Genomic DNA, 24182 nt, shown 5'->3' with positions numbered 1-24182 from the left:
ACACTGGAGAACCAGCCATTGAGGAGTCTGGAGTTACCCAGTCCCCCACAGGGGCAGAAAACCATGGGATATATAAAGGTTATACAGCTAGATGTTGACTTTGCCTGTACCCGAGCTTCTCTGACAAGCTCCACAGCTTTCGGCAACAATCTGCAGCCCTGAGCCACTCAGTCACCACTTCTTTGATGGAGCTATTCCAATCAACTCACTTGCCATGCTTTTAAATTTGTCCTATGAAGTCCTGAGCAGAGCATCTGGTTGTGTAGGTGATACAGTGAGCATGCCTACTTGTGGGCTGGCTGCACTATGCCAGTGCTGTAGGGGACAACGGAGAGCCAAGGGAGTATTTGGGAACGCTAAGGATCATGGGGGAAGGCAGAGAGGCCTTACTGGGGATGCTGAGGTCGGTGCTTGAGATAAGAGATCGCTACTGAAACCTCTACAGGACATGATCAAGGAGACTCTGAATCGGGAGAGGGGCTGCTCAGAGATGTCTGACTGGCAAGACCACAAGGATGTTGGTAAGAATCAGAAGCATAAAATGTCTATAAAGATAGTTCTAGCCTGAGGTCACAATCCTATAGATCAAGGGGTAAAGGATAAAGCATGGTAGCAAGAAAGGTCAATAGGGCAAGACTGGCTGAGACTGGCTAGCGACCAACACTGACAATTTCCGGAATGACTTGTGCTATAACAATGAAATGAAGCTTAACAGGACCTCATGAGACTGAGCTAGCAATCACCTCTCACGTTTGCACAGTTCAGTGCTTGTGTGCAGCACCAGAGCTGTGAAGGGAGCAAGGCCCTGGAATCCAGGCAGTGTGCACTGAAATTACGCAATGAATTAATTGTTGAGCTTGAAGGTGTCGGCTGAAAACACTGGAGGTCAGTGGGAACATTCCTAAGTTGAATTCCTAAATCTGGGCACAGTTGGGACATGTAAACAGGGGCCACGGCAGGTAACATGTAAGAAAGAAGTGGTTCTGGCTGGCCAATGGGACTGGTAACGCATGGCTCCGTCTGATTAGATATTTGGGTTTCTTTGTGAATTCAGCTATTATTAGCAAATAATTCATTTTCTTGTAAAAAGGCCATCATGCAAGTCAAAGAAATCTGGGATGAATGAGGTACTACTTTGTGACAGTTGCTTTGAGCCTCTCTTCTAATAATCACAATTTTAGTTAAGGAAGAGTTCAAAATATCACTAGGCATGGACTTGAATGCATGCAGGTCTCTAGATCCTGGCCAGCCTTTAGCATCCTATGGAGGCTCCAGTGGTACAGAGAATCTGAGATAATGTAGCTCTTCAGAACTGTGGCTCTGGGGAAGATGTGGTACTCTAACCTAAGCCTAACATTCAGATGTATAGAACAAAGCAGGATTTGAGACGTGTGGGCCCGAGTCAGTGCTTGAAAACACTCGGATGTAATTTACTTTGATTCTAGTAGGAAGTTGCATATGAATGCCAGAGAACAGAAATCTGGCCCCGAGGGGCACGTTTATAAAATGAAACATGCTTAGCAAGTGCTATGGCAGTGACCATGTAATTGATTGGTTAGGGTTTCTGTAGCGTTGGAAAGAGTTTCAGGTAAGAAAGATATTAACAGTGAAAATAAATAACCGTATCCCAAGTGGATGAGGGTCCTAGGATGCTTTGCTTGAAACTAGATAAATAAAATACTCCAGTATCAGGTTGTCTGCTCTAGAGTTATGCACTAGAGATCTGTGCGTGCAACTTTATTTGAAAACAGGATTTGTGGCAGATGTGATTTAGTTAAAATAACATCATACTGGATCAGGGTGAGCCCCAGTCCGATGAATTGTGTCCTTATAAGATGATGGAACTTTTCACACAGACACATACTGAATGGACAGTCAACACAAAGGCAGAGAGACAGATTGTAGAGCTGCACTGCCACAACCAAGGAACCCTAAGAGACTTCTGGCAACCACCAGAAGCTATGAGCGCCAAGGAAGAATTCACCCTAGAGCCTTGGTGGAGGAAAACAGCCTTGCTGACATGCTGACCTCAAACTTCTGGCTTCTAGACTATGAGAGAAAGAAAACGTACTCTGCTGTAAGCATTTAGGGTACTTTAGCGGTGAAGCTCTAGCAAGCTGGCCTTTTAGTCATTTCTGGGCTAGGGGACTTGCTAGCGTGGATTATACAATGACTTACAACTACACTAAATTGGTGCAACACATTCGGCACCAGACATAAAGGCCCAGAGAACATGGCGGTCATCAAAGCTGGAACCCCGCTTCAGGAGAGGATGCGGCTGAGGGATGCTGTGCTCTGACTGTGCCCTTCAAAGCAAGCTTTGACCTGTGTTTGGATCCCAAAAGTCATGTGGCAAGCTGGGTGTGGTCTTGGGTACATCTGTAACCCCTCTGCTGTATGGGGACAAAGACTGGAAAATTGCTATGGCTTCCTGATTGACAGCTTAGCCAAAAAATGCTAGCTCTGCCTTCAGCTGAACTGAGTAATGCAGTGTTGCAGAGAAGGTCACCCAACAGCTGATGAAAAGGCAAAACGACTGTTCTTAGTTTGAAGTCAACCTGGGCTACATAGTAATATTTCTACAACCTGGGCCCTACTGTAGGGGTCTATTTCAAACAAACAAGAACATGAATCAATATCACTTATATGTATTTTCTCTGGAGAGTGGAAAGATAATTTTAAAAAAATTGTGTATAAAGTGTTCTGTCTGCATGTATGCCTGCATGCCAGAAGAGGGCATTAGATCTCATTAAAGATGGTTGTGAGCCATCATGTGATTGCTGGGAATTGAACTCAGGACTCTGGAGGAGCAATCAGTGCTCTGAACCTCTGAGCCATCTCTCCCGCCCTGGGAAGATAACTTTTTAAGAGCCTCTGCTATGAAAAACATGTGAAGACAATACATTTGGTAGAAGGAATTACAAAGCTGTCTTTTGACCAAATTCTGCCTGTAAAGATTTACCTCAACAGGAGGAGCAACTTCTGTGCGCCAAAAGCAACTTATAAGACCTGGGGAAACTTACAGACTTCTTTTAAAAAGTGGGGCTGGATAAAGTGAGTGGATAAAGTGAGTGCAGTGTAAGTAGAAGGATTGGAGTTTGCAGGACTAACACCTATGTAAATGCTGGATGGGTGTGGTGGCCTACCTGTGCTAGCAGCCATGCTGGGGAGGCAGGCAAGGGGATCCCTAGAGTGAGCTTAGTTACCTAGACCAGCCAAACTGGTAAGCTCTGGGCTCAGTGAGAGAGGTTGCCTCAGTCTATAAAGCGGAAAGGGATCAAAGAAGACACCTGATGCAAACCTTGGGTCTCCACACATACACACAAGTAACCCTGCAAACACATACACGCATGGATACATGCACACATGCATGAGTGACTCACACACTTATACATGCAAAAAAGGTATTAAAATGTACTATTAAAAAGTCTGTGATTTAGCTGGGCGGTGGTGGCGCATGCCTTTAATCCCAGCACTTGGGAGGCAGAGGCAGGTGGATCGCTGTGAGTTCGAGGCCAGCCTGGTCTACAAAGCGAGTCCAGGACAGCCAGGACTACACAGAGAGACCTTGTCTCAAGAAAAAAAAAAGTCTGTGATTTAATTTAGATCTCATAATTAGGTTACCATTTTAGCATTGAACCATAGATGTTCTATATTTTTATACTGAGCATGTCATGTGAATCTTAAATATTGGTAGACGACTGAATAAATGCTCTTCATAAGTGTATTCTGCAAGGTGAGTCTGGTGATTTAGAAATTATTTGCTTTTGGCTTAAGACACTAGAAAGCTTAGAGCTAACCTGTCATTCTGCCTAACAGCATGAAGGGCTAGGCGGTATGTATTTAGTTCTCTACCATAACCTCCGGCTCTGAACATCAAGCACTCTGATTACCTCAGGTAATAATCTTGTCATACTGTACTGTACATTTTAGGAATGGACAAGAAATAAATTACTAGAAAGAAAAGTCGCATGGGACATTTTGGTACTTTATTAAAACAAAACAAAACAAAAAAGCAAACCACGCGTTTTCTCCAAATTACCACATTCCTTTCTATCAATTCTGAGCTTCCTGGTAAAGTCGGGTCTGCTTCAGTCTTGGAAGAGGAATGGAGTGAAGTGAAAAGCCTGTGTAGTAGCGTGACTGAAACGCACATCTTCTGTAACGCTGAGAAGCCCTGTGCTCCCAAAGGCACAGCTTCCAACACTAAGTGAAAAGGAAAGGTGAAACGATGCAAGGCACCTAGTAAAGCCAGAAGCAAATCTCTCCAGTTCTTTCCAGCAGAATTTAGACATCAACTTTGGCTTGGGCATAAATAATTAACAAATAACTAACGTTTGGGCCAAAGAGATGGCTCAGTCAGTAAAGTGTTTGCCATGCAAGCATGAAGACTGGAGTGTTGGTCCCCAGTACCCACAAAAATTCCAGGTGCTGTGGTATATGTCTGTAATCACAGCTCATGAGCTATGTGAGTGTGTGTGAGTGTGTGTGTGTGTGTGTGTGTGTGTGTGTGTGTGTGTGTGTGTTGGGGATAAATGGCTCCCTGGAGCTCACTGGCAGCCAGCTTAGCTTAGTCAATGAACTCCAGGGTCAGCGACAGATCCTGCCTCATAAAATAAGGTAGAGTACAACTGAGGAAGACACCAGATGTTGACCTCTTGCCTCCACCCACACGCACACACATGTGCATGCACATTCCCCGCCACCTACATAAACACACACATACACTACATAAACCTCTACAAGAATTAACGTTCTTTTTGTGATGCTCCGTTAATTCCTTTAAGATGAAATCCATTTAGGTTTGAAAATAGACTATTGTGTATGTGGTAACTTTCATTCCAGGATACAAACAAAAGTGCTTTTCAACAATTGTCTAAGCCCATATTTAAACAATTAGCCCACTCTAGGCCAGCAAGTCAAGCTTTATACAATTCTGCACAACAGATTTTCTTTAAAGAACAAAATACAACTTAGGAAGCTTAAAGTAAATTTAAGTAGGAGGAAAACACAGAGCTAAACAATTCTGGAATGGAGGCTTGTTCATGGACAGGAGCTAAGAAACACAGTGCATGCACCTGCCGTGTCCTGCAGCTGAGGGGCCAGAAGAAAGGACTCCTGGTTTCCGCTTTGTTTTTCCTCTCTAAGTGACAGCCTCCCAAAGTGGTGTAAGGACCATCTGGCATCTCCACCACCATGCAGTTTCTTCTCTCCCACCCCAGGAGGAATGTGTCATAGTCACTTTGCAGCCACACATACGGCTTCAGGGTGGCCACTGACTAAAATGGGGTGAGCTGTGTCCGCAGCTTGCTTTGGTTAGCTACAGCTGCAAGGAAGAAGAGCTGGCTCTGTTCTTCCTTCTTGCTCTTACCCCCGCCCTCCCCCCATCCCCCCACCTTCCATAAATGCTGAAGGCAGCTGCCACAGGACTGTTTGCTGAGCCCAGGGCTCTGAGGATAAGGGAAGACATGAAGAGGGGCTTTGGGACTAAAGAGGTGAAAGACTGAGTTACCTTCATAGCTCAGTTTCAAGGTGAACAGACAATGGGAGGTGTGGGGTGTGGTCTAGACTGCCCCATTCTAGGAGCTATGGACTTAGCTGGGGTTTTACATTTGTGACACAGGATACGAAAGACAAGACAGTGCACACAATGGTAGATCTGGATGCGGCTAGTTGATCCAAATATCCAATTCCACTTTTGCTCCCGAAACTCTTATATTGTGAACTGTGACTTTCTTCTTTTTCTTAAGCGACGGCCCAGCATTTCTCAGTGGGGAATTATGTACCATACCTACCTCTACACACAAAGTGGAAAAGATCACTCTGCTCTGTCATTTGGACAAATATATGCCTTCCTTCTTTTCCAGTGTCTTCTGGGAAGAGAAGGGAAGGCCCCAGTGTAAAGCCACTGAATGCTGTCAGTTACAAACAAGGACTCCTAACCTTGGAGAGGTGGGAGATTTGATGGGGTGCCAGCAGGACAGTAGCAGAGGCAGTCCCTGTTTCTTCCACTGGAGTGCACTGTCACGTGGTGGGACGGACCAGTGTCCCCCAATGGGCACCTGTATTTGAATCATTGCCTATAGGGAAAGTTCACATAGGCAGCACCAGTGCTTTCTTTGTGACCACTCAAAGCTGGCAGCTTTATACAGCTTGCAGTTTTCAGGGGGTACTAATGAGAAGGGTAGTTTTAACGCAATACCTGAGAACTTAGATTTTTTTTTTAACATACAAAATTCCAATTTATGTTATCAAAGCTTTACACAAAGGGAGAGGAGAGTGTCCATTAGTTTTTGGGGTTTGTTTTATTTTGTTTGTGTGTTTGTTTGTTTGTTTGATCTTGTTTTGGGTTTATCTGTAAAAACAGCATAGCACACTGGTCATCTGTAACCAGTGTGTAGGTAGGTAGGTGAGTACACCAGTCCATCTGGCCTTCTCTATGGGGCCTTCACAGGGGCCTGGGCACCTTTGGGAGCCTGAGCTGGGGTTGAAGCCTGGGCCTTGGCTGGACCTGTGGCCTCTGCGTTGCTTTGAACCTTGGGCTTTGGTTGGCAGAGCCTATGAACCTTGGCCATGTAGCTTCGAATTGTCTTCCCAAGTTTGGGATGAGCGATGAAAGCCAAGTCAGCTGAGTTTGCGGCTGGGGCCCGTAGGCTTCTCAAGGGCCTTAATGTCCTGTGCACGGCACTCACTGCCTTTGCTTGCAGCTTCTTCAGGCCTTTCTTGTTGTGCTTGTCAAAGTGCATGTTCCTCAGGAAGTTGGGGTCAACCCTCTTAAGAGACTCCTATCTTTGTGGCCAGGGTTTCTTGATGCCATTTCTGTGCCATTTGCGGGACTGTTGTGTGTAGTGTGGTTCTTGGACTTGGCCATATCTGCATGGTAACCCTCGGCTCCCGCAGTGCCTTGGACCGGAAGACAGTTTGTTTTTGTTTTGCGCCAGGATCTCACTATGTAGATCAGGCTGCTCTGAGTTACAGAGATCCCCGATCTTGGCCTCCCAAGAGCTGGGACTAAAGGAGGATGAAGGGTAAAGATGAACTAACAAGAGCAGCAGTAGATGCTCTCTAGTTACTTTCTTTAAATAGCCAAAACATTTTATTTTCTTTTAAAACCAAAGACATTGAGTCCCAGTGATATCTTACCACCCACGGTTCTTATGCATTTCACGTCCTTACTAGTATTTGGTCCCAAAAATGATCTTAGGAGATAGCTAGAATTATTCTCATTCTACTGACAACAAAGCAAAGCAAAAGTGAAGTTAGTACCTAAAATGTTTAGGGATAACATTTTGGACCTTTGTGACTGTGGGGCAGTTTGCAGTATATACTGCAAAATCAAGCCAGAAGTCAATACTGTTGATGATTATTTAACTACAGCTCCTTAGCCAAAGCACTACAGGGTGTGTTTTTCCCTTCATTAATGTGCTCATGTGCATTTGCTGCAGCTATTAACAGTGTGGAAAATAGGTAAACTGGCTCCCCTCACACTCACCCCTCACTATGTGAGGGACCCGAAGGACGCACTGAGCAGATCTGCTTTCTACATGAGGTGGTCAGAGGGTTTCCACAATGTTCTGGGCCATCGTCCAGTTGGTCAGTGTTGGCCCAGGACAGAGATGGCCAAGTGGCTGACTGTGATGTCCTAACTTCAGAAGCCGAGTGTTTCCCACTTTCCTCCACGCCCACTCTGCCTGCACAATCCCCAACAACTAATTACTATAAAACAGTGCCAAGCTGGGAACTTACAGAGTATGGCAGGTGAACAAGAACTAAGCATGCAAGCTCCAGAGAGGAGACTATGGGGGTGGCCTACAGAAAGGGGTGGTTATCTGCTTTCATTGACAACATCGATAAATAGCTAAAGCACAATCAGATACCTTTAACTTCACTGTCAAGGAGAAAGTATTTTGAGCATCCCTGTTCTCAGCATCCCTGAAGCAGGAGGAGTATACCAATTAGAATCATGACCTGCAGCTTTACAAAAGCTCCCAGCATCTAAAAAGCTGGCATTTCATGCTCTAAGCAGTTTAAAATATCTGGGAGATTGGACTTACAGGGTTATCAGTGTCCAGGAAGACTGCAGGGCAATTATTGTGAATACTGACAGCTGTGCCGCCTTGGGGGGGGGGGCACGGACCAAGCTGCCACCTTTTTACAATCCTTCACTGTCCCCTTGTCTTTTAATTCCCTTTCCTTAAAAAGTGAACAATGCAAGCATGTGGTAAATATGTTTCCATTTTCCACCAAGAATGCAGACAGGGACAACTTCCCCTTCTCTCATCCTCTCCAGCGTTCCCCCCCCCCCCCCGCATGACTTCATCCCTATGCAGAAAGGACACCAGCTGCAGGGAGGGTCTGCCTGCACCAAGTGGGATCATTACCATCATTAGTAATGCCAAGAAGCCCAGACGGTCCTGCCGACCGACATGTGCAATGTGTTACAGCTCTGTGGTCTCCCCACATTCACAACAAAGCTGCTGTCTGGAATTGTAAAGGCTTTTGCCTTCCTAAACCAGTGTTACAAAACAACACCCAGCTATTTCTCAACAAATCAATCAGCCACTGCATCAGCGAGGAGAGAAACCCACAAACCTGGTCACAGAGCCTCACAAGGCATATGGAGAACCAATCACTGCAAAAGGCGAAAACCCTTGATTTTTCAGAAGAGTAATAGGAGGTTGTCTGTAAGAGGAGAACTGCAAGGAACATAGAAACTGGAAAAAATGTATATATGGATATAATGAAAGGTAATGCCTTTATCACAGCCCTTACAGAGGCATGTTTACTCTTTCACACCTTCATTACTAAAACGCCATTCCTATTAACTGAGGTCATCTTAGTTCACAGAATAAGGATCTAAGACATTGTTCAGTGCTGTAATAATTACTATCCACCAGATGCTTATTGCTGGATGCATATGAGGCTGTAGTCTGTAAGGATTCCTCACAACCATTTTTACACAGATGGATAGATAACCCGGTTTTAAGTTTACCTGGAGGTGTTCTGAGCTCTCTCCTAAGCTCATCCATGCTTGCATTTAAATATCTCTAAGGCACTGCCCATCCTAGGACCCAGCCACATCCCCGAGCTCTGGATCTCTCTTTACAACCATTGACGCTTCCACTTGGATAAGCAACACACTGAACGTGGGGGTGTTGCTTGTCTGTGCAGAAGCCAATTCCCCCTTCAGGAACCAGCCCCTCGTCCTAGAAGAGCGGAAGTCTTAAGGGACACTGCCTGATTTGCAGTGACACTAATCCAGAGGGAAAGCAAGTGCTGTCAGCTCCGCTCTGAAACTTGTCTTGGGTCCACACACTCGATGAGATACAGTGTTCTTTTCTTTATTTCCATGAATCTTTAACAGAAACTTAGCATCCTTTCAATAGTAAGAATCTGGGACAAAAGTCAGGAAAACAGCAATATTATCTATCATTAGCCATGAATTTTCAAAATAGAAATTGGAGGTATTTCATACTAAACTAAAGTTGATGCAGTTGTTTCATAGACTTGTTCAAAATCAGGCACTTTCAAGGCTCCCAACTGAGATGCTTTGTTTCATAAGATACTAATTTAAATTATACTTATTTTTCTTTCTATTAAAGTATTTAGTATTATTAGTCCTTGAAGGGTTTTTATTGTTGTTGTTGTTGTTCTAAACATTGTACTTTCTGCAACTAAAAGCGAGAGAGAGAAAGGATTCATAAATCCCACCATACTGGTAGGGCTATGTTCCTTTGTGAGTCAGAAAGCCTCTGTACACAGTGATCTGGAAAAGGTATGAATTAAAATTTTGTTGTAATTATCTAACCTGGTCAACTAAAATTTTTTAAAAAATAATTTATTCAGATTACATCCCGATTGTTATCCCATCACTTGTATCTTCCCGTGCCCCACCCTCCTTTGTCCTATTCCCCTCCCCTAGACCTCCGACAGAAGAGGACCTCCTCCCCCACTATATAACCACAATTTATCAGATCTCATCCTGGTAGCCTGCTTTCCCTTCCTCTGTGTGCCGCCAGACCTCCCCACCAAGGGGAAGTGGTCAAATTAGGGGCACCCCAGAGTTCATGTAAGAGACGGTCCCCGCTCTCCCGGCAACCATGGAGGATGAGCTGTCCATTGGCTAGATCTGAATGAGGGGAGGGAGGATGCGTGGGGGGGGGATCTAGGTTTACTGCATGCATTGACCTTGGTTGGTACAGCAGTATGTGCAGGCTCCCCTGGGTCTAGATCCACCAGCCTTGATGGGTTTTGCACAGGGTTCCTGGATCCTCTGGGTCCTCCTTTCTCCCCATTTTTAAACACCACTGTGATGACATTTAACCCCCCCTCTAAATATTTTTCTGTTCATATGGTGGCTCACTCTGTACAGAAGGCAGCCTAGTATCCAGCTACTCAGAAGGCATGGGTGGGAGAATCACTTTTGTTCATAAGTTAAGATCCCATCCTGTACAGTGAGAACCTGAAACTGTCTTGTGTGTGCCTGTGCATGTGCATGCACATGTGTGTACATGTAAATGGCCAATCATTGCTATTTTAGGAAAGACCAACACTTTTGCTGGTGCCTCTGTTTTTCTACTTACTTCCTGTTCTGGGCTCCAGCCTCCTGTTGTCCCAGGTCTTGTCCTGCACTAGTGTCTTAGAACAAGCTGTCCTACATCCTAGGAGGTTCTTCCCCACCTTTTCTTGGCTTGCACCTGCCCATTGTTAGAGCCTTAGCTTAACATTACTCACAACACAGCCTTCTCTGCCCCTTGACTCAGATTTCTCCCATTTCTTCTTTCTGACACCTATGTATTTGAAAAGCTTATATAACCCTTACTAACAGTTGTACTTCTATGCTTTGCCCAACTGAGTACCAACGGGATGAGAGTTAAGGCCATGTTTATGTTGTCTCCATCTTGCTTAGTTCAGCGACGAGTGTATATAAAGCGCTCACTCAGCACCTGTCACATCATTAAACAAAAGAAATTGCTTGACATCACAGGACTTGAATAAAAGTCTTATTTTTCTTTCTGATATTGATTTTTTTCAGACAAGGTCTCTCTCTATAGTCTTGGCCCTCTAGGATGTTGCTATGTAGACCAGGATGGCCTTGAACTCATAGAGATCCTTCTGCCTCTGGAGTGCTAGGATTAAAGGCACGCATCACCAATTCCAGCCAGGTTATTTGCCCCCTTCCTCAAGCACACTCCTTTCCAATATCCTTTAAGGCAAAGGAGTTCTCTATAAGCTTCAGGGATGTGAAGTTTTCAAGTCTCAAAGTCCTTACCCGCCCACATGGTTGGAGAGTAAGATGGATAAAGGGAGTGGAGACGGGCTGGAGGAGTAAGCTGGCCAAGGAACCCGCCTCCGAAGCTACATGTGACATAACCCGCAGCCGCTGGCCTGCAGGGATAGTCCAATGCAGAAAAAGGAGTGTGGGTAAGAGCAAGGAGACTTTAGAGCAGCGGTTCTCAACCTGTGTGCTGCAACTCCTTTCATGGGTGGAATGACCCTTTCACACGGTCCCCAAGGACCATTGGAAAACACAGATACTTACCTTACAACTTCTAACAGCAGCAAGACTACAGTTATAAAGAGTAATAAAGTAGCAATGAAAATAATTTTAAGGCTGGGGTCACCACAACATGAGGAACTGTATATTCATGTTGGGACATTAGGAAGGCTGAGAACCACTGCTTTAGAGTTTGCTGAGCACCAAAAAGCCCGAACAAAACAAGAGTCTGGAACTAAGCACATGAATTGCAACAAGGACTTCAAGGCTGCTTTCACTAAAATGCCTCTTGTGACCACCTTAGATTCCAAGGAGCCACAGATCTCATAGGTACATCAAAAGCCTTGATAGTAATAGCGGCCACCTCAGTTGGTGGTAGAGTATTTCTCTTGGTCATCCTGAACTAGTGAGTGCTAGGACCTCAGTCTGACGTGTGCCATTTCTCTATGCAGGCTTCTTACCCTCCAGCCCAATCCTTTCCTTATAGCACCTGGGAGCTAACGCCAGCACTCATGGAGGGCACAGGCGAGGAAGCTGGCCCTCTGCCTTCGTACTACAGCTAGATGGGTTAAGCATCCTCCTAGCCCTCGATACTTCCACCTCATTCCCTGGCATCTGGGGCTAGGTGCTGGGACCTGGCTCACTGGAGTTCCTGGAGCTGTGGTCTTTGGCATAAAACTCTTACAATATAAATCTCTATTTTCTCTAACTGGAAAGAACACAAGCCGAGAGATGGAAAGGCAAAACAACTTTTTCACAGGAGAAGAAAACACTGCACAGTTTCCTCTATACTAGTCCTTTTCATGTGTGTGTGTGTGTGTGTGTGTGTGTGTGTGTGTGTGTGTGTGTGTGTGTGTGTAGGTGGTGGGGTGAAGGGGTGTAGATAAGGGACAACAGATGAAAGAATAGACTTTTTTTAAATGCTTGAAAACATGGGAGAAGGGGGGAAAAGGATCCAGCGGGTCCTAGAAACCTACAAGAAGAAGAACATTATGATGGGCGGATCTGGGCCCAGGGGTCCTGCTCAAACTATGGCACCAGCCAAGGACAATACATGCAGTAAACTTTGAACCCCTACCCAGATCTAGCCAACGGACAGGACATTCTCCACAGTTGAGTGGAGAGTGGGATATGACTTTCACACAAACTCTGGGGCCTCATATTTGACCACATCCCCTGGATGGGGAGACCTGGTGGCACTCAGAGGAAGGATAGCAGGTTACCAAGAAGAGACTTGATACCCTATGAACATATACAGGGGGAGGAGGTCCCTCTCAGTCACAGTCATAGGGAAGAGGAGTAGGGGGAAAGCAGGAGGGAGGGAGGAATGGAAGGATACAAGGGATGGGATAACAATTGAGATGTAATATGCATAAATTAATAAAATATACATAAAAATGCTTAAAAAATGTTTCTCTAGGCTGAGAGGACTAGGGGGGTAATCATCTTCGATTTGAGAGCCAGGAACTCCCTTTAGAACATTACAATTCGACACTCTCAGCTGGGTGGTCTGTCATTCATCATCAGGCCAGGCTGTGGCACAGGAGCACCGAGGGCACACCCAACACAGGTTGTGCTGACAGGTAGGCCGTGGCACAGGAGCACCGAGGGCACGCCCAGCACAGGTTATGCTGATCCATAGCCTCCTCTTCTGTTCTCAGTCAGGTCTTGCTACTGAAATACAAGGCTTCACATTTTTCTGTGATGAGTGTAGGCTTGTCACACTTCTCAAGGCCTGGGGACTCTGGCTCGGTCTCTCATCTTCAACCCATTTCTTTCTGTGAACTGTCCCAGCTTTTCAAGAAACATTCAAGTATAAGTAACTTTAATAAGTTTATTTCTTATGTTTCAATCCCTTTGTATGGATGAAATGGTAATAGCAACTGGGTTATTAACTACTTGGCAAAAGGGAAAAAAAATCTTTTTGATATTTTCCTCATGTTCTCCATAAAAGGAAATAAAAATTTTCAGTAAATTTAGTATCATCCAGCATGGTTAGGAATGCTTAATTATGTAATTCAGCAGGCAGTGTCTAAACCACACATAAACTACCGATTTTTAAAGATTTAAAATAAAAGAGTGCCTTAGTATTCCCACTCTTTGGTGAGCCAGAGGTGCACATGGATCCGGCAGTATCTGGAGACACAGCCTGACAGCTTATTACAATTGTGGTGCTTCCTGGCTGGCTAATGGGGTATCAGACAACAGAGTCACAATACTTATTCTTGGCTGTTGTTACTGGCTGGGCTTCTTACTAGATCCCATGTCCTCCCCCCCCCTGCTGCCCCTCCCCTTTTAGAAGATTCATTGTGAGTAGGCATTTATAGCTCTGAGTGCTCTGATCATAAAATTTTGCTCATAGGAAGACTGTTAGGAGTCTGGGGTAACTTCAATGCTAATCCCGGCCCCCACAATCTGGTGCCATAAATTTGAATCTTGAATATGTAGTAATAAGTGTATTTAAAAACAAAATTCCAGGATTTCTATCAATCTTACAATATTTTAAAGGACAGGATTTTGACCTTATAGTTAAATCAAAGGGGAAGAGAAAAGAGATCCACTGTGAGCTGGAAGAAGAGACTGAGGAAGAGGACGCCACAGCTCCCTCTTACCCAGGCTGAGCTGCAGGCTGAGCCTCTCTAGCACAAAATCAAAATACATTCAAAGACAATATGTGGTGAAGAGGGGAAAAAAGATGCTGAGTGAAATCAAGGCACAAAGTGAGCTTTCCTTCCCCTGATGTTTTACTTTAAGATACCATGGAGGTTAAAACCAGGTTATATATAGTCATAAAATACTGTCTGTCTGTTCCCCACTCCCTTCACCCATCACTCCGTGTGAACTTGTTCCCCTTCCCTAAACCAACTACATATAACCAATTCTATTTTCTTGGGAAGGCAATTGTTGACTAATGAATCATCTTTCCTGTAATTTTTATTTTTTGTAGCATTAGTTTGGCTAAGTTCCCTGGCATTCTTGCTGAGGTATGTAATGGAAAATTTGACCTCACACTTTTTGCTCTTTTGTAACATCACAAAACACTGATATAACAGGGCTACAAAAAAAGTAGCTGAGAGATGAAGGGACGCACACAAAGAAGAGCCTAGTGAGGAAAGGAACAGAGATACACTAAATCATCTGCAGAGTAAATATTTAGCTTCCCAGACCCGAAGTTACATTTATCTTCAAGAACAGATCATTTGTTACAGCTCGGGATGTCACAGTGTTTTCATCATAGCTGCTTTTCTAAGGATTATAAGCCAGCCATAAAAAGCCACTTTCCAAATTAACTTGGAACAGAGGCAGAACATTTTGTAGATCCCAGAATGTGTTTCAAAATGGGGATTTAAGGGTGGGGCCGTCGGAGGGGAAAGGTGTCAGGAAGTGATTTCTTGCACACAGCCTCATCTAAGCTGAAATAAAATGCTGGCAATCAGTCTTGTGTGAATCATATCCCACTGTCTAAGGAATACACAGCAGGTCATACTGAGTCTGTTCTGTAACTGGGAAATCTGGGATTGGCAGTGCAGACATGCTTTCAGCAAAAGCCACAGCAGAACGGATGAATGAAGTGGTTACAAACACGGTCTTCCCTTTCCTCAGTCAAAAAAAAAATCAATTCTTCCAGTGTCCAGAGCAGACTTAGGGGACAACAGTCTAGGCACTGATACAAAGTCTGTCTCTATGTAGCACTATCATCCTACAACCCAAGAAAATACTAACTGGGCTGTGATGGGCAAAGTCCCATATGGCTGCCAGCACTGTCTTCTTACAAATGTCACAAGCCCCAGGGAGCGGACATCCTATTCAGCCCAATCAGACACCCAAAACGGGGTGTTTCCTGCACACAACCAAGGCTTAAGTGTGTACTGTTAACTCAGACAGTGCCCGAGGCTGTCAAAAAGCACATTCGGGAGGGTTTAGTGTGTTATTCATCTGGATCTGCTGGAAAAAAAAAAAAAAAGGACAGAGAAAGAACAGATGCAGAGAAGTCCCAACAAGTCACTACTTAGTTACTCAGGCTTCGGGTAAACCATGCAGATGTTTCTTAATGCTACCAAGACTATTCCCGGAGAAGCTATGGTCACATCTGTGTAATCAACCACATTAAAATGAAAGGCTGTAAACGGAAACGATGCAAATGATCCTCAGGAGAGAGTGCTTTCATTTACTGTTCACAGGCTGAGTAAACAATGTTTAGCTAATTAATGATTCCTTTGAAAGAGGAGGTTAACCCGGAGAACCATGAAATATGCAAATAAGCTACAGAGATTTCTCTTGACTTGATTTTATTGAAGGTGATAACCCGGGTCAGAGACTCTCTTAGATTTGTACTTCACGTCAACTTTGGAGAGGGGCAGGAAGAAAAGGGAACAACATTCAGACAGTCTGGAGGGATTCTGTTTGTCCAACCATAAAAAGGATGTGGAAAGCTAGAGTTGCTAAGGAAAACCATTAGGGGAAGAAATTTATCATGTCTTGTTTCATACCTTATTTACATGAAGGATTGAGCTCTTGGCTCAAGAATGACTTGAAATATCAGCCTTAGGGAAGATGTTCTTCTGGATTCTACTGGATACCTATGGCTTTCCTGAGATACTTACATTCCACATCACAGCAAGATTGAATCTCACATTACTTAATTTGGAATGTGTTTACCACTTTCTATTTTCTATGAAATCTTTGTACAAATTGCTTTTTCAGTAGAACCCACTGCAATGAACTCTATACCTTTTAGTACTTTAACATTCTGGTAGGAAGGGAGTCCTGTATTCATTAACAGCCTCCCCGCCCCACTGCCCCCACTATGCCATCAAAAGCACTTGGGGAAAGAAACTGGTCAATTTTTTATGCTAAGTTAATAAGAAGAGAGTATTAACTAAATTCAATAGGAGGTGTGATGTTTTTCAGCACTACAGTGAAAGCAAAGAGAGGTATCTCCTGTGTTTGACGAACCATAATTTTAGAACAGGAATTTCCATAGGATTAAACACCAGTGAAAGCCAAGCCTAGCACAGAACTTATTCCCTGCTACTTAGAAAGCTGAAGCAAAGGACTGGAAGGTCAAGACCAGCCTGTGTAACTTAGTAATATAAACAAACAAAACCATGGAAAGTATTGTATCTTGTTTGTTATGAGCACTAAATTTATGAATTTGTACAATATCTACTTATAATGAAAGTAATAAAATTTGTCTCCTAACCTTGAGAGGCATGAGGACTGCTAGGACTTCAAGTCCAGCCTAAGCTACAATGTGACACCTGTCTTAAAAGGCAAAAAACAAAAGGGGAATATCTCAATACAAATTTTCACTTCTGTGGGCAAGCATTTTTATGTGTATCCCTTCAGAGCTGTTTGATACATATCTTAGCTGGGGTTACTATTACTGTGATGAAACACGATGACTAAAAGCAACTTGGGGAAGAAAGGATTTACTTGGCTCACACTTCCATATTACTGTTCATCACTGAAGGACAGGTCAGGAACACAAACAGGACAGGAACCTGGAAGCAGGAGCTGATGCAGAGGCCACAGGAATGATGCTTACTGGCTTGCTCCTCATGGCTTACTCAGCCTGCTTTCTTATAGAATCCAGTACCACCAGCCTAAAGGTGGTCCCTTCCCCATCAATTGTTACTTTAGAAAATGTCTAACAGGCCTGCCCCTATAACCCTAACTTACGGAGGCATTTTCTCAATCGAAGCTCCCTTCTCTCCAGTAACAGCTTGTGTCAAGTAGACATAAAACTAGCCTGTACAATACATGTAAGGCAAATATGCATTCGTTTCTTTCCCCTTTATGATAAGAAAATTGCAGACTACACTGTAGACAGTATATTTCATACTGTACACTTAGGACTTAACAATATACCTGAAAGATCTTTTTTTCTAGTCTGATTACATTTAGATATATCTGGCTTATTTATCCAGCCCTGATATTACATGTAATGTCTATTAACTAAACAGGAGGAAGTCACATTTGACAGATTACTTTGCCCATTTCTGCTTCCAACTCCAATTCTCTGTGAAGAGCAAAACAGGGATTTGGCTGGCTAGCTTTTGGACAATAGCATGATTTTTTTTTTTGTCATTGGTGAAACAATATTCTTTTGGATTGTCTCAGCACCAGAGACTCCTCACTCCACTCACTACTTTTCATATTCCCACACTAGTCATACTTTAATGTCAAGGAAAAGAAAAAGGAAATGGCAATACTTTGGAGGCAGATGCACAGAGAGTTCATCTAAAGCTGACTTCCTGTGACTGGGCAGCTGCTCAGGTGACAGAGGCTCAGGGTGTTGGAGCAAGTTGTCATCAGTTTCAGCACAGAGCTCTGAAACACACACACACACACACACACACACACACACAGACACACACACACACACAGACACACAGACACACCCCCCCCACATGAATTCAAGATGGACACAGACCAAACACAGGTGTGCCTTGATAATATATGAGCAGTTGGAAACTTTGTTTATGACACACTTAGACATCTTGTAATTTGAACAGGAAGACTATTAAAGGATGTCTGTAAGTCTCTTTGATGAAGGAATATAAACTATTCTCTAATTTTGCCTAGAGATGTTTTTCAGATTTCTGTTGAGTTGGCTGTACAGTGAAGATAACTTTAAATGTGTGTTTGCTGTTGAGTCTATTTTTCATAATTGAAAAATTAACTTCCAGCTTACAAGTTGCAGGGAGGGCACTAAATTAGTTGACTCTTTACCTACACCTGCCAAAGTGTTAAAAATTTACACTCCTGCATTTTATTTCCTTTCAACATATACATATTCCTTAAAAATAACAACACTTGAATTGCAGAGACCATGCCTTTGTCCCTCAAATAAGTCAAAGCTTGTTTCCTGAGAGCATGGAGGACCACTTACTGGTTTGTTGCTCCCAGAAGCTCATCATCTGTTGGGAAGATGGTGCCTACGACAAGGGGACAGTTATAGCTAGCTGTGTTAGTCACGTTTCATCACTGTGACAACACAGAAATGGCTACAATCAGGAAAAACAGATGCACCTACCCTCCGAGTAAGCTTTGTTAACATTACAGCAACATGGAAGCAGAGCTGGCAATTCATCAGCTGTCCAGAGATCCAGGAAGAATCTCATGAGCTTTTTCACTATTTCAGAACCCCCCACAGCATCTGAAACTATCAGGTCAATCTTAAAAGGGTCTTTAGATAATCTCAGCAGCGCTCCAGCCAACGCCAGAAGAAAGTTTGTGCCCTGCCAAATCTCTGACTCTTCCTCCTAAGAGGCCATTAGAATACTTTCTGCAGCAGGATGCTGTATGCTCCTAGCACTCTTCAGATGGCCACTTCATCATTTGTCATGAACAACTCCTCCAGGTGACTGATGGCCGTTTTATTCACTCCATTCGGTCCACGTGCTAGATGAGTGCTTTAGGCATGCTCTTTACAAGCGTTATGTTTCTATACACAACCTTTTCTAATCCTAAAATACTCTTGCTCCCTGTTTGAACATCTGGGTAAAGCCCAGGGCCTTAGGGACTGGAGGCTGCATAGGTAGCCTGCAAGAAGCCGCTCACCTGCGAACTTGGAAGACCGGAAGGAAGCAAGGGGAACCCACAGCCTGCTGGGGCTCATTGTCAAAGACTTTCGTCTATGGGACTTGAATGTGTCCACAGGCTTAATCACTGGATAGACTGGTCGAATCACCCTAGAAAACGTGAACTTGAAGCAACTGGATGGACACCTGGCATGCATGTGCATCTGTGATATTAGTTAAGTGAGAGAAATAAAGTACAGCATCAACTGAGCTCTCTGGCAAGCACCCACCCAGCTTGGGGATGACTTTGTGAAGATGGATGCTCTTGATATGCCAAGTCATTGCCTCCTATTTAATGACCAGTAGTTAAAATATTCAAAGCGAAAAGCATAGAACTGCAGTGCTGACTGGCCTGCTCTGGGAGAAACCATGTCAGGTGTGCACGTATGCACTGCTCTAAAGAGAGCGGACTTCTCTAGCTGCAGAAAGCCTTATAAGAGCTACACCCCGACCCCACCCCACCTTGTGAAGGCTGACACTGGCCTCTTTATCAGTGTCATTTTAAGAAAGTCTAATTTGAATTATGAGTGTTTCTATACCACAAGTCTAAACTCACTGTCTTACCTAAATAGTAGACATTTAGCCAACTTTTTAAAAATATACATGTCTGCTCAGTTTTCCTGAGGCCATGAGTAATTCAGAACCTTTGGGGGTCACTCACCTACATGATGACATCTAACCCAAAGGTAACTCTTTCCATTAGACCCAGGCCTAGTGAGAGCACTAACACCAGGCGTCCTCCACACTGGGAAGAGGTATGGAGCCAACAACCCAAGGCTGCCCTGAGAAGCTATCTCTCCAGACAGTAAGTGCTGCATAGGCGCACGCTTGTCTTGGGGCTGCTTCCCCGCCTTCCTCCCTGTCCCTCCTCCCACCTCTGAGTTACTGGATATATTTTTGGGATTATCTAGGAAAACTGGTGTGGTGATCCTGATCAGGAAATTCTCTCTTCATGGGGCCCTGTATCTACTAATTTCAGTGGATGCTGATGAAAATTACTTTTTAAAAAATGCAGTAAGGGGTCACTAACGTGAGTGAGTAAATGACAGCAACCTGGCTTCTTTAGTCACATATTCATACTGAGCTGGGTTGTTCTGTGTTTTCAAATAAATATGGATCTACATATGAAAAGGCTGGCAAAAAAACTGGACTTTGGTACTACTCAGTCATCCAAAAAACTGTCATTTTCCACCATACATCCTCATTTCACTTAGAAAAATAAAATGATTTCTTGAGAGAGGCATACTGGATACCCGACCTCTACATTTTAAAAATAATTCGTGAAAAGAATGACATCAAAGAAGCAGGGACAAGGCTGAGTTTACCTTAGTCATAGGCAGTTCTGTGTCTGCTTGAGTTTTGAGGTTGATTCCGGCCCCTCAGAGGCATTTTGTGAAACGTATAAAGCTTTCCCACTATCTGCTATCTAAAAAGCACCCATCTTTATACCTGCCTTCTGGGTGACGGGGATGGGGGATGGGGTGTGGCTGTGGGAGGAGTGGGGACACAGCAGTTGCTGGGCAGTGGGTGTCTCATACAGGCAAGTCACAGGGAGTCCAAGGTAAGGAATCCAAGGCTTGCAGACAGTGTTTGCTGTGGGCGGGTTTTACAATGTTGCAAACATCAGTCACCAGCTTCAAGAAGATAACAGCAGCTCTAAGAGCTGGGATTTTCAAAGAGCGTCGGGAAGGAGGGTTTCAGTGGAAGCTTTCCAGGGCGGCAGCTGCCAAGCTTGTGGCTTTTTCATTGGCTGCCATTTGATGGGGGGAAAACAGGAGGACGGATTCCTTGAGGGCAAGTTCAGACAGTGAACAGTTCAAGGCTGCACGCTGCTAAGAACCGGGGAGCGGCAAATGGTCATACAAACCACAAATGTTAAGAGGCACAATTGGTTTGATTTTCTCCAAAGTTTTAACAGCTGAAATCATTCTATTACTGCATAATCATTGCACTGGATAAGATTAATATCTAGGAAACACGACAGAGGCTAGCTTTCCCACTTGGCCTTTTTTGGGAAGAGGGAGTAGAGAATGGGAGCAGACGGTCTATCTCACTGTTAGTAATGCTTCAGGGGAAGAGACGAGTTTTCCTGTTACGGATTTGCATTCGGACCTGAGCTCCTGGGCCTCTGTGAGGGAGCCTCGATTTTATTTTGTATAGAGAGTAGGCCTTCTGAGCAAGATTGTTGCAGGGGGAAAATCTGATACTGAATGTTATGTGGTAGCAGATGGCAAATTAAAAAAAAAAAGGTGAGCTAGTGAGCTATCATTACTGCCACATCTACTAAAGTTCCTCTGTGACGAGTAGCTTCCCTCTACCATCTATTAATTAGTATAGGTAAAGTTAACCTTAAAAAAAAAAAAAGAACAATCTCAGTCAAGTGCTTGTAAACAATCTATGCTGTTTTTAGTACTCTTCTTTATGCCTTTGAGTTTACAGGTCATTTGTAACTTAAAAGTTTATCACAAAATAGGAATCTCCAGGGGTTCATTCAGTACAGTGAGAGACGTTTTCTGTAGAAGCTTTACAATAGCTGAAGTGGGGTTTACTAAAGGAGGATATAGGCAGCAGGCTCCTCCTTGCCTCCGAGGACTTCCTGATGACTCACTGATCATGCACACCAGCAGCTGCCATTCCTAATAAAACCTTCCATGGGCTCTGCATACCTTACGGCAAGCTGTAAGTCATATGTCCTTCTCCCTTCTGCTTTTCTTCTTTAGGGCCAGCTAAAACCTGCTTTTCATAAATCTTAAGAGAGTAAATTAAAGTAACCAGCCTGGAATTTGACAGAACACTAACCAAGATTACTTAAAATAGAATCAAGGTACCGGGTCTCCTTGCATCTACATACCCACCAGTACTTTCCCTGAGTACATTCAAATCATCTGAACCTCAGTTTGCATGGCTACCTGACTGCAGGTATCAGCATCTCCAGTTTCGGGCACATTTCTTTCTTTCTTTCTTTTTAAATTTTATTAATTTATTCAGATTACAACTCAATTGCCATCCCATCACTTGTAGCCTCCCATTCCTCCCTCCCTCCCGCTTTCACCCTATTCCCCTCCCCTAGGTCTATGACCGAGGGGAACTCCGGCTCCACTGTATGGTCATAGGCTATCAAGTCTCATCTTGGTAGCCTGCTTATTCTTTCTTTGAGTGCCACTGGGCCTCCCCACCAAGGGAAGGTGGTCAAATATGGAGCACCAGAGTTCATGTCAGAGTTAGTCCCTGCTCTCCACATAACTGTGGAGAATGTCTTGTCCATTGGATAGATCAGAGTAGGGGTTCAATGTTTACTCCATGTATTGTCCTTGGTTAGTGCAACAGTTTGAGCAGATCCCCCGGGCCCTGATACACCAATCACGATGGTCTTCTTGTAGGTTTCTAGGACTGTCTGGGTTCTTCTATTTCCCCATCTCCTATATTTCTCTTACATAGAGTCTCAGTAGGATGTTCTCACATCTATCCTAATCTCCTGGTAAGTGAAGACTTTCGTCGGACATGCCTTTCGGGCTAGTGCCCACTTATAAGTGAGTATATACCATGTGAATCTTTCTGCTTCTGGGTTAACTCACTCATTATGATCATTTCTGGTCCCATCCATTTGTCCACAAATTTAGGGATTTCCTTGTTTTTAATAGCTGAGTAGTATTCCATAGTGTAAATGTACCACAGTTTCTTTATCCATTCTTCAACTGAGGGACACTTAGGCTGTTTCCAGGTTCTGGCTATTATGAATAAGGCTGCTATGAACATGGTTGAGCATATGTTCTTGTTGTGTGGTGGAGCATTTTCTGGGTATATTCCAAGGAGTAGAATAGCTAGGTCTTGAGGATGCCCTATTCCCAGTTTTCTGAGAAAGAGCCAAGACTCAAGTCCAATTGGATTAAAGACCTTAACATAAAACTAGAGACATTAAATTGGTTAGAAGAAAAAGTAGGGAAGAGCCTGGAACACATTGGCACAGGAGACAACTTCCTGAACAGAACATCAACAGCCCAGGCCGTAAGGTCAACAATTAATAAATGGGACCTCATGAGGCTGAGAAGCTTCTGTAAGGCAGGAGACACTGTCAAGAGAACAAAGTGACAGCCTACAGACTGGGAAAAGATCTTTACCAACCCTACATCTGACAAAGGTCTAATATCCAAAGTATATAAAGAACTCAAGAAATTAAACACCACCAAATCAAATAACCCAATTGAGAAATGGGGTTCAGAACTAAACAGAGAATTCTCAACAGAGGAATATCAAATGGCTGAGAAACACTTAAAGAAATGCTCAACATCTTTAGTCATCAGAGAAATGCAAATCAAAACAACTCTGGGATTCCATCTTACACCCATGAGAATGGCTAAGGTCAAAAATTCAAGCGACACCACATGCTGGCGAGGATGTGGGGAGAGAGGAACACTCCTTCATTGCTGGTGGGAATGCAAACTAGTACAACCACTTTGGAAATCTATCGGGCACATTTCTTATTTAGCTCCCTGGGCCAAGGGCTAGCAAGCAATCAATCGCCAGTAGGCCAAATCTGCTCCAAACCTGTAGAGCCAACTGTAAGAATGCTTTTACATTTTATGAAAAGTTGAAAACTTATAATGCATTATGTTGTGACTCATGAAAAACAAAACTAACCTTTTCTGGCAATAAGTAAAGTTTTTTTGAAAGCAAAGCCATGCTTGCTCCTTTACATCTTGTCTGTGGCGGCTACAAGGGTGGAGTTTGGTGGGTGTTACAATGACTAGGGTTAGCAGAGCCTGTAAGATATGCTAACTGACCATTTACAGAAAAAGGTTGTTGCTGCTGCCAATAAAAGGCCTTTCTATGGAAGGGAAGCCAATGTCTGTACTAACACTGTCTTCCCTCTCTCTGCTTCACTGCCCTAGATCCTCAGGCTTGGGAGGGGAATATTAGCTGCATGTTGGCAGGCGAATGAGACAATAAAAAGAGAAGTGCCATAGGGACCAATAGGTGAGTTTTTATGTTGACTCTGGACTCTCTGGGCCGGTAATCTCCCTTGCTGGGTTTCAACTTCCTTCACCTGTGGGGAAAAAAAAGAGTCCTGTATTCACTAACTAGATCGCTATGATGATTAT

At 43.9% G+C, this 24182-nt stretch overlaps 2 protein-coding genes and 1 pseudogene across 4 annotated transcripts in view; 1 reads left to right on the top strand and 2 right to left on the bottom strand.

Moving 5' to 3' along the window:
• Positions 1-24182, bottom strand: part of CMSS1 (cms1 ribosomal small subunit homolog) — a 293718-nt gene that overhangs the window by 103057 nt on the left and 166479 nt on the right. The window lies entirely within an intron of this gene.
• FILIP1L (filamin A interacting protein 1 like) overlaps positions 1-24182 on the top strand; it is a 240945-nt gene that overhangs the window by 52807 nt on the left and 163956 nt on the right. The gene's annotated exons all lie outside the window — the stretch shown is intronic.
• On the bottom strand, positions 5477-6985 carry LOC311608682 (large ribosomal subunit protein eL29-like; annotated as a pseudogene). The gene has a single exon. The product of its transcript is annotated as a large ribosomal subunit protein eL29-like (transcript).

This window comes from Acomys minous, assembly GCF_964271855.1.
Source record: "Acomys minous genome assembly, chromosome: 11".
Lineage (NCBI taxonomy): Eukaryota > Metazoa > Chordata > Mammalia > Rodentia > Muridae > Acomys > Acomys minous.
The sequence above is the reverse complement of the archived record's forward strand: the minus strand, read 5'-3'. Positions and strand labels throughout refer to the sequence as shown.